The sequence below is a fragment of the Medicago sativa genome, chromosome 4 (assembly GCF_051527215.1).
Source record: "Medicago sativa cultivar Bolivia chromosome 4, Bolivia_mono, whole genome shotgun sequence".
NCBI lineage: Eukaryota > Viridiplantae > Streptophyta > Magnoliopsida > Fabales > Fabaceae > Medicago > Medicago sativa.
Window position 1 is genome coordinate 81924302 of NC_140752.1, and position 11261 is coordinate 81935562.

The following is an 11261-nucleotide window of genomic DNA, read 5'->3' on the forward strand; positions in this document are numbered from 1 at the left end:
TTTGTTGTAAAATTTTGCTCTTACCCAGAAGTGTCTAACCAGAGCTTCATATGTTGGTCCATTCAACATTCTGAAATAATCCATGAGTCCTTGCTCTTCATAGTAGCTTCTGATAGAACACCTATGAAAATTCAGAGAATCAAAGTCCACTGGATTCTCTATCTGAACTTGCAAATCCCATTCTTCCAATTTCATGCTTCTTCCTCTGTAGTCATATTCAGGGACCATTCTTGAAGTAGATACTGAATCTTTTCGTTGCGAGCTTGATGATGCCATTTGATGATTGACGAAGATTTGAAGAAGATGAAGATTTTAGGGTTCTAAGGTTGAGAGAATGCGCTTACTTCGCAAACGGTTTGAGAGCAAATGTGTTTGTTGTGAGTGAGTAGTGTGTGAATTGACAAAGTGTTAAAAGTAAAACGATTGCAATTCAAAAGAGACAAACAAACATAACATTAATGACAAAATTGGGGGCGCGTGAAAAGTACTTTCAAAGCTTTTAAATCATCATTGCCCTTTTAGTTATACACCAACACATACCGGCCACGTAAGAAGTTCACAGAGTAACTACCAGGTTAGTGGGCCAGAAGTTACTTTAAAAAGTAACTCCCAACGTTTCCACTTATTCAACTATTCAGAAGCAACAAAACCAGCTTCTGGACTTCAGATGCTGATGTCATCATCAGAAGCGAGTTTTCCTCAGAACCTCAATAAAGAGCTTCTGATGGACTACTGCTTCTGAACTAACTTCAGAACCTAAAATCCTATTCAGGAGCAAGCAAACATTTAATCAGACACGAAGTGCATGTTCAAATTTTTCTTTATAAAATCAAATCTTTCAACAGTTAAAGGCTTAGTAAATATATCAGCCCATTGATTTTCAGTATCAATGAATTGTATATCTAAAATTCCTTTTTGAACATAATCTCTGATAAAATGGTGTTTGATTTCAATGTGCTTAGCTCTTGAATGCAAAATTGGATTTTTAGACAAACAAATAGCAGCAGTATTATCACAATAAATGGGAATACTGTTAGCAGTTATCTGATAATCTTCCAACTGATGTTTCATCCAAAGTAGTTGTGTACAACAACTTGCAGCTGAAATGTATTCTGCTTCTGCTGTAGACATAGCAATAGTTGTTTGTCTTTTGCTAGCCCAGGATATAAGATTATCACCCAGAAATTGACAATTGCCACTGGTTGATTTTCTTTCAATCCTATCACCAGCATAATCAGCATCACAGAATCCAATTAGCTTATAATCTAAGGATTTCCTATAAAGGAGTCCAAGATTAGTTGTTCCCTTCAAATACCTGAAGATTCTCTTGACAGCAGTCATATGAGATTCTCTAGGATCTGATTGGAATCTTGCACACAAGCATACACTGAATAAAATATCTGGCCTAGATGCAGTGAGGTATAACAAAGAACCAATCATACCTCTATACAGCTTCTGATCTACTTTAGCTCCTTCATCTTCTTTGCTCAGGTTGCACGTAGGATGCATTGGAGTGTTCATCACTTTACAATCTTCAAGTTTGAACTTCTTCAGAAGCTCCTTTGTGTACTTTGATTGATGAACATAGACTCCATCTTTGCATTGATTGATTTGAATGCCAAGGAAGAACTTCAGCTCTCCCATCATGCTCATTTCAAATTCATCCTGCATTAACTCAGAAAATTCCTTGCAAAGAGATGCATTAGTAGAACCAAATATTATATCATCAACATATATTTGCACAACAAGAATATCTTTCCCAAGGGTCCTTCTGAAGAGTGTAGTGTCAACCTGTCCTCTCTTAAAATCATTTTTGATTAAGAAATTACTTAGTCTATCATACCAAGCTCTGGGAGCTTGTTTCAAGCCATATAGTGATTTCTTCAGTTTAAAAACATGGTCAGGATATTTAATATCCTCAAATCCAGGAGGTTGCTTAACATACACTTCTTCTTCTATGACACCATTGAGAAATGCACTCTTGACATCCATCTGATATAATATTATGCCATGATTAACTGCATAGGAAAGAAGTAACCTGATTGCTTCCAATCTTGCAACTGGAGCAAACGTTTCAGTGTAATCAATGCCTTCTTGTTGACTATACCCTTGTGCAACAAGTCTGGCTTTGTTTCTTGTTACTTCACCTTGCTCATTCAGCTTGTTTCTGAATACCCATTTTGTTCCAATAATGTTCTTGTGCTGAGGTTTGGGTACCAGATCCCACACATCATTTCTTTGAAATTGATTCAACTCTTCTTGCATAGCTAGGATCCATCCATCATCTGAAAGTGCTTCATCAACTGTTGTAGGTTCAATCATTGAGATTAGTCCAATCATTGACTCTTCTTGTCTGAAATGTGATCTTGTTCTTCTTGGACTATCTTTGTTTCCAATGATTAGCTCCTCAGGATGTGAAGACTTGTGTTTGAATGTGTTTCTGGGAGGATCTTCTTGATGTGAGCCATCTTGTGCTTCATCAGAAGCAGTTTCATCTTGCGCTTCTGATGTGGGTTCAGCTTCTGGACTATCTTCAGACTCAGCTATCTGATCAGGTTCTGGAGTAGCTTCAGGAACCTGTATCTCTGCAAAACTTTCACCCTGCTTTGAAGTTTTATCTTCAAGCTCCTTGTCATCAAATTTAACGTGCATAGATTCTTCAACACAGAGTGTTTCTGAATTATACACTCTGTATGCCTTTGACCTTTCAGAGTAACCTAAAAAGATTCCTCTTTGGGCCTTGGCATCAAATTTCTTTAGGTAGAGCTTGTTGTTCAGAATGTAACAAGTACATCCAAATTGATGAAAGTAAGAGATATTGGGTTTTCTCCCTTTAAAGAGTTCATATGCTGTTTTCTCCAAAATAGGTCTAATATAGATCCTGTTTTGAACATAGCATGCTGTATTCACTGCTTCTGCCCAAAAATGTTTTGGTAAATTGTTTTCATGAATCATGGTTCTGGCCATTTCTTGTAAAGTTCTATTCTTTCTCTCTACAACTCCATTTTGTTGTGGTGTTCTAGGAGAAGAGAATTCATGGAAAATTCCATGTTTTTCACAAAAAGCTTCAAATGGCTCATTTTCAAATTCTCCACCATGATCACTTCTGACTTTCAAAATTTTTGATTCTTTTTCAGATTGAATTTGAGTGCAGAAGCTACTGAATACATCACACGCAACATCTTTACTCTTTATGAATTTCACCCAAGTCCATCTGCTGTAATCATCAACAATGACTAATCCATATCTACTTCCATATAAGGATGCAGTACTCACTGGTCCAAATAAATCAATATGGAGTAATTCTAAAGGTCTTGAGGTTGAGACAATGTCTTTGGTTTTAAAAGATGATTTCACAATTTTCCCTCTCTGACATGCACCACAAAGTGCATCTGAATGATAGTCAATGTCTGGTAGCCCTTTCACAAGTTGTAACTTACTAAGCTTAGAGATTAACCTCCAGTTAGCATGTCCCAACCTTCTGTGCCACATCCATTTCTTATCATTCACTGATAGTAGGCAAATCACCTTCTGATCAGCCAGTTCAGAAAAATTGATTTTATAGACATTGTCAACTCTCTTTCCCTTGAACACAATGGATTTGTCTTTCTTGTTGATTACTGTACAGTTGGGTTTTTCAAAAAGCACATCATAACCATTATCACAAAATTGACTTATGCTCAAAAGGTTATGTTCAAGACCATCTACCAACCATACATTATTAATTGAGGTAGAGGAATTACCAATAGTTCCTGTACCTATGATCCTGCCTGACTGGTTGCCTCCAAATTTCACATTTCCTCCCTCTTTCATTGTTAGGCTGAGGAACATGGACTTGTCTCCTGTCATGTGTCTTGAGCAACCGCTGTCTAGGTACCATGATCTTTGCTTTGGCACTGCTCTTAGACATACCTGCATCATTGACATTTTTAGATTTAGGTACCCATTGTTCTATGGGTCCTGGAAGGTTAGTACTTAAGGCTTTACTCTTCACTTCTTGTACCTTGTGCTGTGAGTTGGGTTGCTTCTGATTAACCATCACCTTAGGTTTTGGTACTTCAGAAGCAGTAACTGTCTTCTTCTGAAACTTAGACTTCAGAACCCCAGATTTTGGTTTCACCAGACTCTGAGGAATAGGTTCTGATCTTTTCAGGATCCTAACCTTTGAAGTTTTGGAATCAGATTTGATCATAGCCTTTGACTTAGAGTTCTTTGGCTTGGAAGTAATCTTAGCCTTAGAACTAGAAGCTTCAGGTTCTGATTGAACAACAGTTTCCAACTCAGCCCCTTCTGGTACAAAGAATGTTTTCAGACCTTCCTTGATGCATTCACAACAAGACTTTAGATTGGTTTTCTCCAGTTTCACTTCTGGAAAACCAATTCCTCTGCCATTGTTCTTGTAAATGCTATAAATCATAGAAGCCACTCTGCTTCTGTCAATGCCAGATATAATAAAATCTTCAAGAGCAATTTCATGGTTACTTAAAGGTTTTTCATTACACTTTTCTTGTAGCTTCTGACATAAGAACCTGAGCTGGTCTTCATATGTTTTACACATGAAGTCAAAGCCCCTAAGTCCCTGTTCAGAAGCTTTCAGATCCAATAGAGTTGATTTTTGCTGTTGTACCAAATCAGCATATTTTTCTTTTAAATCCTTCAACTCATTGGTTCTTACTTCAAAATGTGTAAGAAGTTCTTTAAGTGACTCAACAAGTTCATCTCTGGGAATTTTGGAATATACCTCATTTTCATCTTCTGAGTCTGAATCTGATCCAGCTTCTGAAGTTGCTGTTGCTACCAACCCAACAGCTACCTTTGCATCTTCATCAGCTTCCTCTTTATCAGATCCAGATTCACTACCCAAATCATCCCAGGTTGCCATTAAACTCTGCTTAATCTGCTTCTTGAGTTTGCTTGGTTTGAAGGTAGACCTCTTTGACTTGTCCTTTGACTTTTCTCTTTGAAGATCAGGGCATTCAGCAATGAAGTAACCTGGCTTCTTACAGTTGAAGCATCCCTTCTGATCTTCTTTCCTTGAGCTTCTGGAGTTACCCCTTCTGGAGAGAAACTTTCTGTTCTTCCTGGCCAGATATTGAAGTCTGTTTGAGAGCATGGCCATTTCAGCAGCATCTGGTTCAGAGTCTGAACTTGACTGTTCTTCCTCTTCAGATTCAACCACTTTGAGAGCTTTTGATGACTTGCCTTTGGATGGAAGAGCTATTGATTTACTCTTCTTAGTAGACTCATGTTCATTAAGACTTAACTCATGAACTTTGAGAGAACTAACAAGATCTTCGACACTTAAAGTGTTTAAATCTTTAGCTTCCTCAATGGCAGTCACTTTTGGTCTCCATCTGGCAGGTAAGCTTCTGAGTATCTTGCTTACATGATCAGAAGCAACATAGCTCTTCTTTAGAATCTGTAGACCAGAAACTAAGGTTTGAAACCTTGAGTACATCTCCTCAATAGTTTCATCATCCTTCATTTTGAATAACTCATACTGATGTACAAGCAGGAGAGCCTTTGCTTCTTTGACCTTCTTGCTCCCTTCATAATTTGAACAGAGAGAAGCAAACATAGCTTTAGCAGTGGATTTGTCACTCATCTTCATGTATTCTGCTTTGGGTATGGCAGTGACAAGAGCTCCTCTGATAATATGATGCTTCTTGTAAAGTTTCCTCAGTTCTGGAGTATGTTTCTTTCTATCCACAGCAGCTCCTTCTTCATCAAGGACTAAACCACCAACGCCGTCTTCCAGAATATCCCACAATTCTTCATCTAGGCTCATGATGTAACTGTAAAAATTGGTCTTCCACCAAGAGAACTCTTCAGCATCTCCATTGAACTTTGGAACTTTTCCAACACTGGTTTTCTTACTATCACTATAATCATGTGAGACATTTTTATAGCTAGTATCACCATCAGGAGGAGGAGTAGTCATGTTTTTCTCAGATCTTTGACTGTTGCACGGTTAAGTGATACACAACAGACCAAGGCTCTAGATACCAATTGAAGGTGAGAAAAACACAAGAAGGGGGGTTGAATTGTGTTTTTAAAAATTCTTCGTTTCTCTAAATAACTGAATACACTGATCAGAAGCTAAGTGAGACAGCTTCTGAAGTGATGATCAGAATCTAAATGCAGCGGAATAAAACAGAGAGAGAGAAGAAGAACGACACAAAGCAATTATACTGGTTCCTTCCACAATCCGGAAGTAGTCCAGTCCCCCTTGCACTTCCAAGGAGATTTCACTATGAGTAATATCTGATTACAAATGCTCAAGCACACAAGCAAGAGACTTCCAATGCTCAAGCACACAAGCAAGAGACTTCCTTTGCTCAAGAACACAATCAAGAGACTTCCTGCTCAAGCACAACTGCAAGAGACTTCCTAACTAAACAAAATTACACAGAAAATTGTTTAAGGTTGAACACTTGATACACAATCAGAGGTGCTCACAATACAAATCAGATACAGACTCAATGGACTTAAGAATTTCTAAGATATGACTTTGAGACACAGAAATTCTAAGTGAATGCAGAACAATTTCAGCAGAGGTTTGGTACTTGTGAAAATCTTGTGAGTCTTTCGTTCAGCGTTCTTGCATTACCAATTCTCTAGGTCTTCACTCCTTTATATAGAGGTGTGAAAGAGACGTTGTGAAATTGCCAGCACACCAAAGAGTCGTTGTTGAAGCTTGATCTTTCACCAATGATCTTTTGCCTGATTTGGTTGTTGTCCTATGAAGAACAAATTTGAAATCCATTCCTTATCCAAAGGAACATCTATGCAGGCGAGACCGTATTCTGGAGCTGTTTTCTTGTCTTGAAGTGCAGACACAAAACAGAGTAGTGGAGAACGTGGTTGTACAATTCGTACAAAGTACAATGTCAACGCTTTCGTCCAAATTGCAAACACACACCTTCAAACACCTTTGAAATGACCGTTGCAAGCTCCACTAATCCTTTGTTTGTGTTTTCGAATCCAATAGACAGCTTTTGCATTGATGATTCTTCAATTCTTGATTCTTTGCAAATCCAGTTGATATTCAGCTTCTGGTGAAATGGCTTCTGATGAGGCAGCTTCTGATGATGCAGCTTCTGATGATGCAGCTTCTGATGATGTGACTTCTGGACCTCTTGTCTTCAGGAGCACTATTCTTCAGGAGCGCTATTTCTTCAGGAGCAGCTTGACTTCAGGAGCGCTTTTTCTTCAGGAGCAAGTTGCCTTCAGGAGCGTCCAAGCTTCAAATTTTTGTTGTTTCCATAGCTCTTTATTTGCTCATTCAGAACCAATGATGATGTAACTTTATAATTATGGTCCTGTACACTTGAACAAATATTAGCTAATCCAATTTACAATTTTTAATACCTTGTTATCATCAAAACTCTTTAAGGTTTATTGTTAAACACATTTTGTTCCAACACAGTAATATGCTCACTTTAACATTTCTTTTACCGAATAATTTGGTTGCTTCTGCAAATATCAATAGCGGGTTTTATAACATGGCAAATATCAATGAGTAATAAAGTAATTTCAACATTCAGGATGGGTTTGTGTATGTGTTCAGGATGAGTACTTATATTTTCGTTACCCTTCTCGTACACGTGTTTTAAAATCGAGGAAAATCAAAACACATACCCAAACTTAGTCAAAGCGGAGAAATCCATCAAATCGAGATGGGTTCGGACGGACAACCGCGAATACGGATTTTACTATCATGCCTAAACAAAATGGATACAATCTATCAAATTATACTCTGTCAAAACAATAGTAAAATAGAAACAAGAAAGTGTACTAAAAAAACAATTAAAAAGGAACCTAGTGTGTAATAGTTAGTAATCCTCCCTTCATTGTAAAAAAACAAAGGTAATCTTCCCCTCAAAATAATATCAATTAGCAATCCTGGTTGTATTCGGAGTAAAGAAAATATTCAATCAAAAAACGCATATGACTATTACAAAAAAAAAGGAAAAGAAATTTGAACTAGAAAAAGGAAATAAAATATATTGGAGTAATATTTTATTATTTATTTATAAAACTTTGACAACCATGTTATCCTTTAACAAAAGGTGAACAAAGTTATCCCATGTTTAGTTCAGTAAGGACAATGCATAATATATGTAAGATCGGGTTTCGAACCTCGGACACCACCAAAAAAGGTAGACAAAGTTATTCATGTTAATTTGCTCCTAATCAAAATCATTCATTCATTCTAAACACATTTTATGAATCATAATTCATGAATCATTCACTCATTATTTAAATGTAAAAATCAGTAAATCATATTGTATGAATTAATTCATAGACATGTTACAAATCATATGCAAAGAAAACAGTAACACTCTCACAACATTCTTTAACCTCACAAATATGAGACACTTCTGAAGGTCAACCTAGTACAACCATTAAAGTGATCTTGGTACAAGAATATGGTTTTTAAAAGAAATCACTAAGTGACAAGGATGAATGAAGAATAAATGGCAACTTGAAATATGTTCATAAAATGTATTCTACAAAAGGAACGTTTTTTTTTTTTTTTTGAAATATACAAAAGAAACATATTGAATAACATATGACATATAAAAAGATATATTATTAGGTTTGATATTGGCTGCACCAAAATGTGAGTAACACTAACAAGCATATGACATATAAAAAGAATATATTATATGGTTTGATATTTGCTGCACCAAAATGTGAGTAACACTAACAAGCTTGGACATATGAGAAGATGACAAGTTGAAAACACAAGAGAGAGAGAGAGAGAGAGAGAGAGAGAGAGAGAGAGAGAGAGAGAGGTACCACAAGTATTAAAAAAAGACAAAGTGTGCCTTTAATACAACTCAATTTGATTTGTTTTCTGCCAAATCTCCACAGAAATATGCATGGTACTGTTCAGAAAATATACCAGATGACATCACAAAAACGCATATGTTTATTAGTTGTTCTTACCTAAAAAAAATGTTTATTAGACCATCTCCAATGGGAGGGTCTTAACCATTTAAGACCTGATACCTATTACGTACCCCCATTGGGGAGAATCTTTTTTAGGGTCTTATAAGACCCGGGGTCTTACTTAAGACCCTCACTTTTAAGCGGGACTCTCGCTCTTTTAATATTAAAAAATTGAAATATAATGATATAAAGTTATTGATAGTTGATTAGTGGATCTCAGTTAAGAAATTTTTGTGAGATGCTGGGTTGGAGGGATTGAGTTCTTATTAAGTACTACTATTAAAAAATTATACATAAGTGATGTGTACATATGGTGCCCATTTAAGAACCTAAAAATAAATGTCTCCATTGTAGATGCTCTTAATTAGGTCCTATATACATCAGCTGAGAAGTGAGAACGTTATCAACACTGCAAGAACATTTTGATAAAAGGCTTCAACTAGAGTCAAGTACTCTAATGTGTTGCAAACTTTTCCATCCCACCTTTGCCTCTAGAAACTCCTGTTATTTACCACATCTCATGATCCTCATCTATAAAGGGTTCAACAAGGAGAAAGAGTATAAGTCTTAAGCATAATCATACTCTCTTGATATTTGTCAATCATCAAGAAACATCAAAGACTCCTTTGTTTTTATCATATACATTGTTCAAGCTCATGCATAGAAATCAAACATCTTCAAAGGCAGCAACTTATTTTACACTAGTTTTTAAGTGAGTAAGAAACATGTCAAAACATTCATCAATTTTAAAATTGCTCAAGTTACTCATTGAAAGCGCAATTAATTTGAGAAGTGTGAAGGCAAGGTTGCCAAATCAAGGTTGTAAAGTCGAAGTGGTTAAAAGGAAATTGAGTGTAAAGATCCTAGGGTGATCTAAGAAAATGCATAGAGATAGTATTAAATCTCAAGTGCATGGTGGAAAATATCACAATATTGTGTGGACTAAAGTAGCCTACATTGGATAAACCAATATAACTTTATGTGTGTGATTCTCTAACTCGTGTCTCATTTAAATTCCAATTTACACCTGCTATAGTTATTAAATGTTGTTTCTTAATAAGTAAGTAATCAAATAAAAGTTATCACTTTAGAAGTTTTATTGCAAATTTTTGAATGGCTCACAATCCAAAATCCCATTTTACTTCAGAAAGAATTACATTCACAACTTATTTAATGAAGGATATGAGATCTTTATGCTCTCTATAAGGCTAGACATTGGATAGGAGGATCAAATTATACCTATCATCGAATTCAAATACACAAGAGTAAAAGAAGCGTTGAAAAGGATGAGTAATGATTAGGAAGTTGGAGCAAATAACATATCTATTGAATTGTGAAAAAGTCTTGGCGATAGAGGCAATGGGTGGCTCACCAAATATTTTAACAAAGTTATGAGGTTAAAGAAAATGTTAGACGAGTAGAGTATAACGACTTAATTTAATTCCAATCTATAAGAGCAATGGAGAATATATAAAATTGCACAAATTATAGAGAGACCAACTTATGAGTCACGCCATGAAGTTATGGGAAAGAATGATTGTGAGAAGAAAGAAACTCAATTTACTAATAACTAATTTGTATTTACGATTGGAAGGTCGACCATATATGGAACCAATCTACTTACTATGATGAGTGATGGAGCGATATATGATGAATCAAAAAGACTTGCGCTTAATTTTCACTGATTTAGAGAAGAATGCCAGTACAACTCCTAGAGATATTTCAAGGAAAGCCCTAAAGACAAAAGGAGGTTAGGTTGCTTATATCTAAGAAGTCAAAGATATGTACAAGGGATCTTGACTAGCAAGAGAACGTATATAAGTTGGGGACACGGACAATTTTCCTAAAATAATAGCATTTCACTAAGGGTCAAATCAAAGCCCTTACCTTTTTGCTTAAGTTTTTTATGTACTTATGGTACACATCCAAGAGTTAGTGACGAGATGTATGCTTTTTATTGATGATATGATCCTACTTCGAGAGTTGGTGGAGAAATTAAATGAGGTTGGAGACAAGCCTTAGAAGTGTATGACTTTCGCCTCAGTAGAAGTAAGACAAAATATATATGCAATGTAGATTTAGCAAAAGGCCAAGCATTCCTAGCATAAATATGAAAGTTGAAGATCCTATGATACCATAAGTTACATGATTTAGATATCTTGGATCCACCATATAAAACAAAGGATAAATATAAGTAGATGCAAGCCATCGAATTCAAGATGGATGGTTAAAATGGAGGATGAACTCAGATTTTTTATGTGATATGGAAGTATCACTCAAGTTGAAATGCAAATTTTATCCAT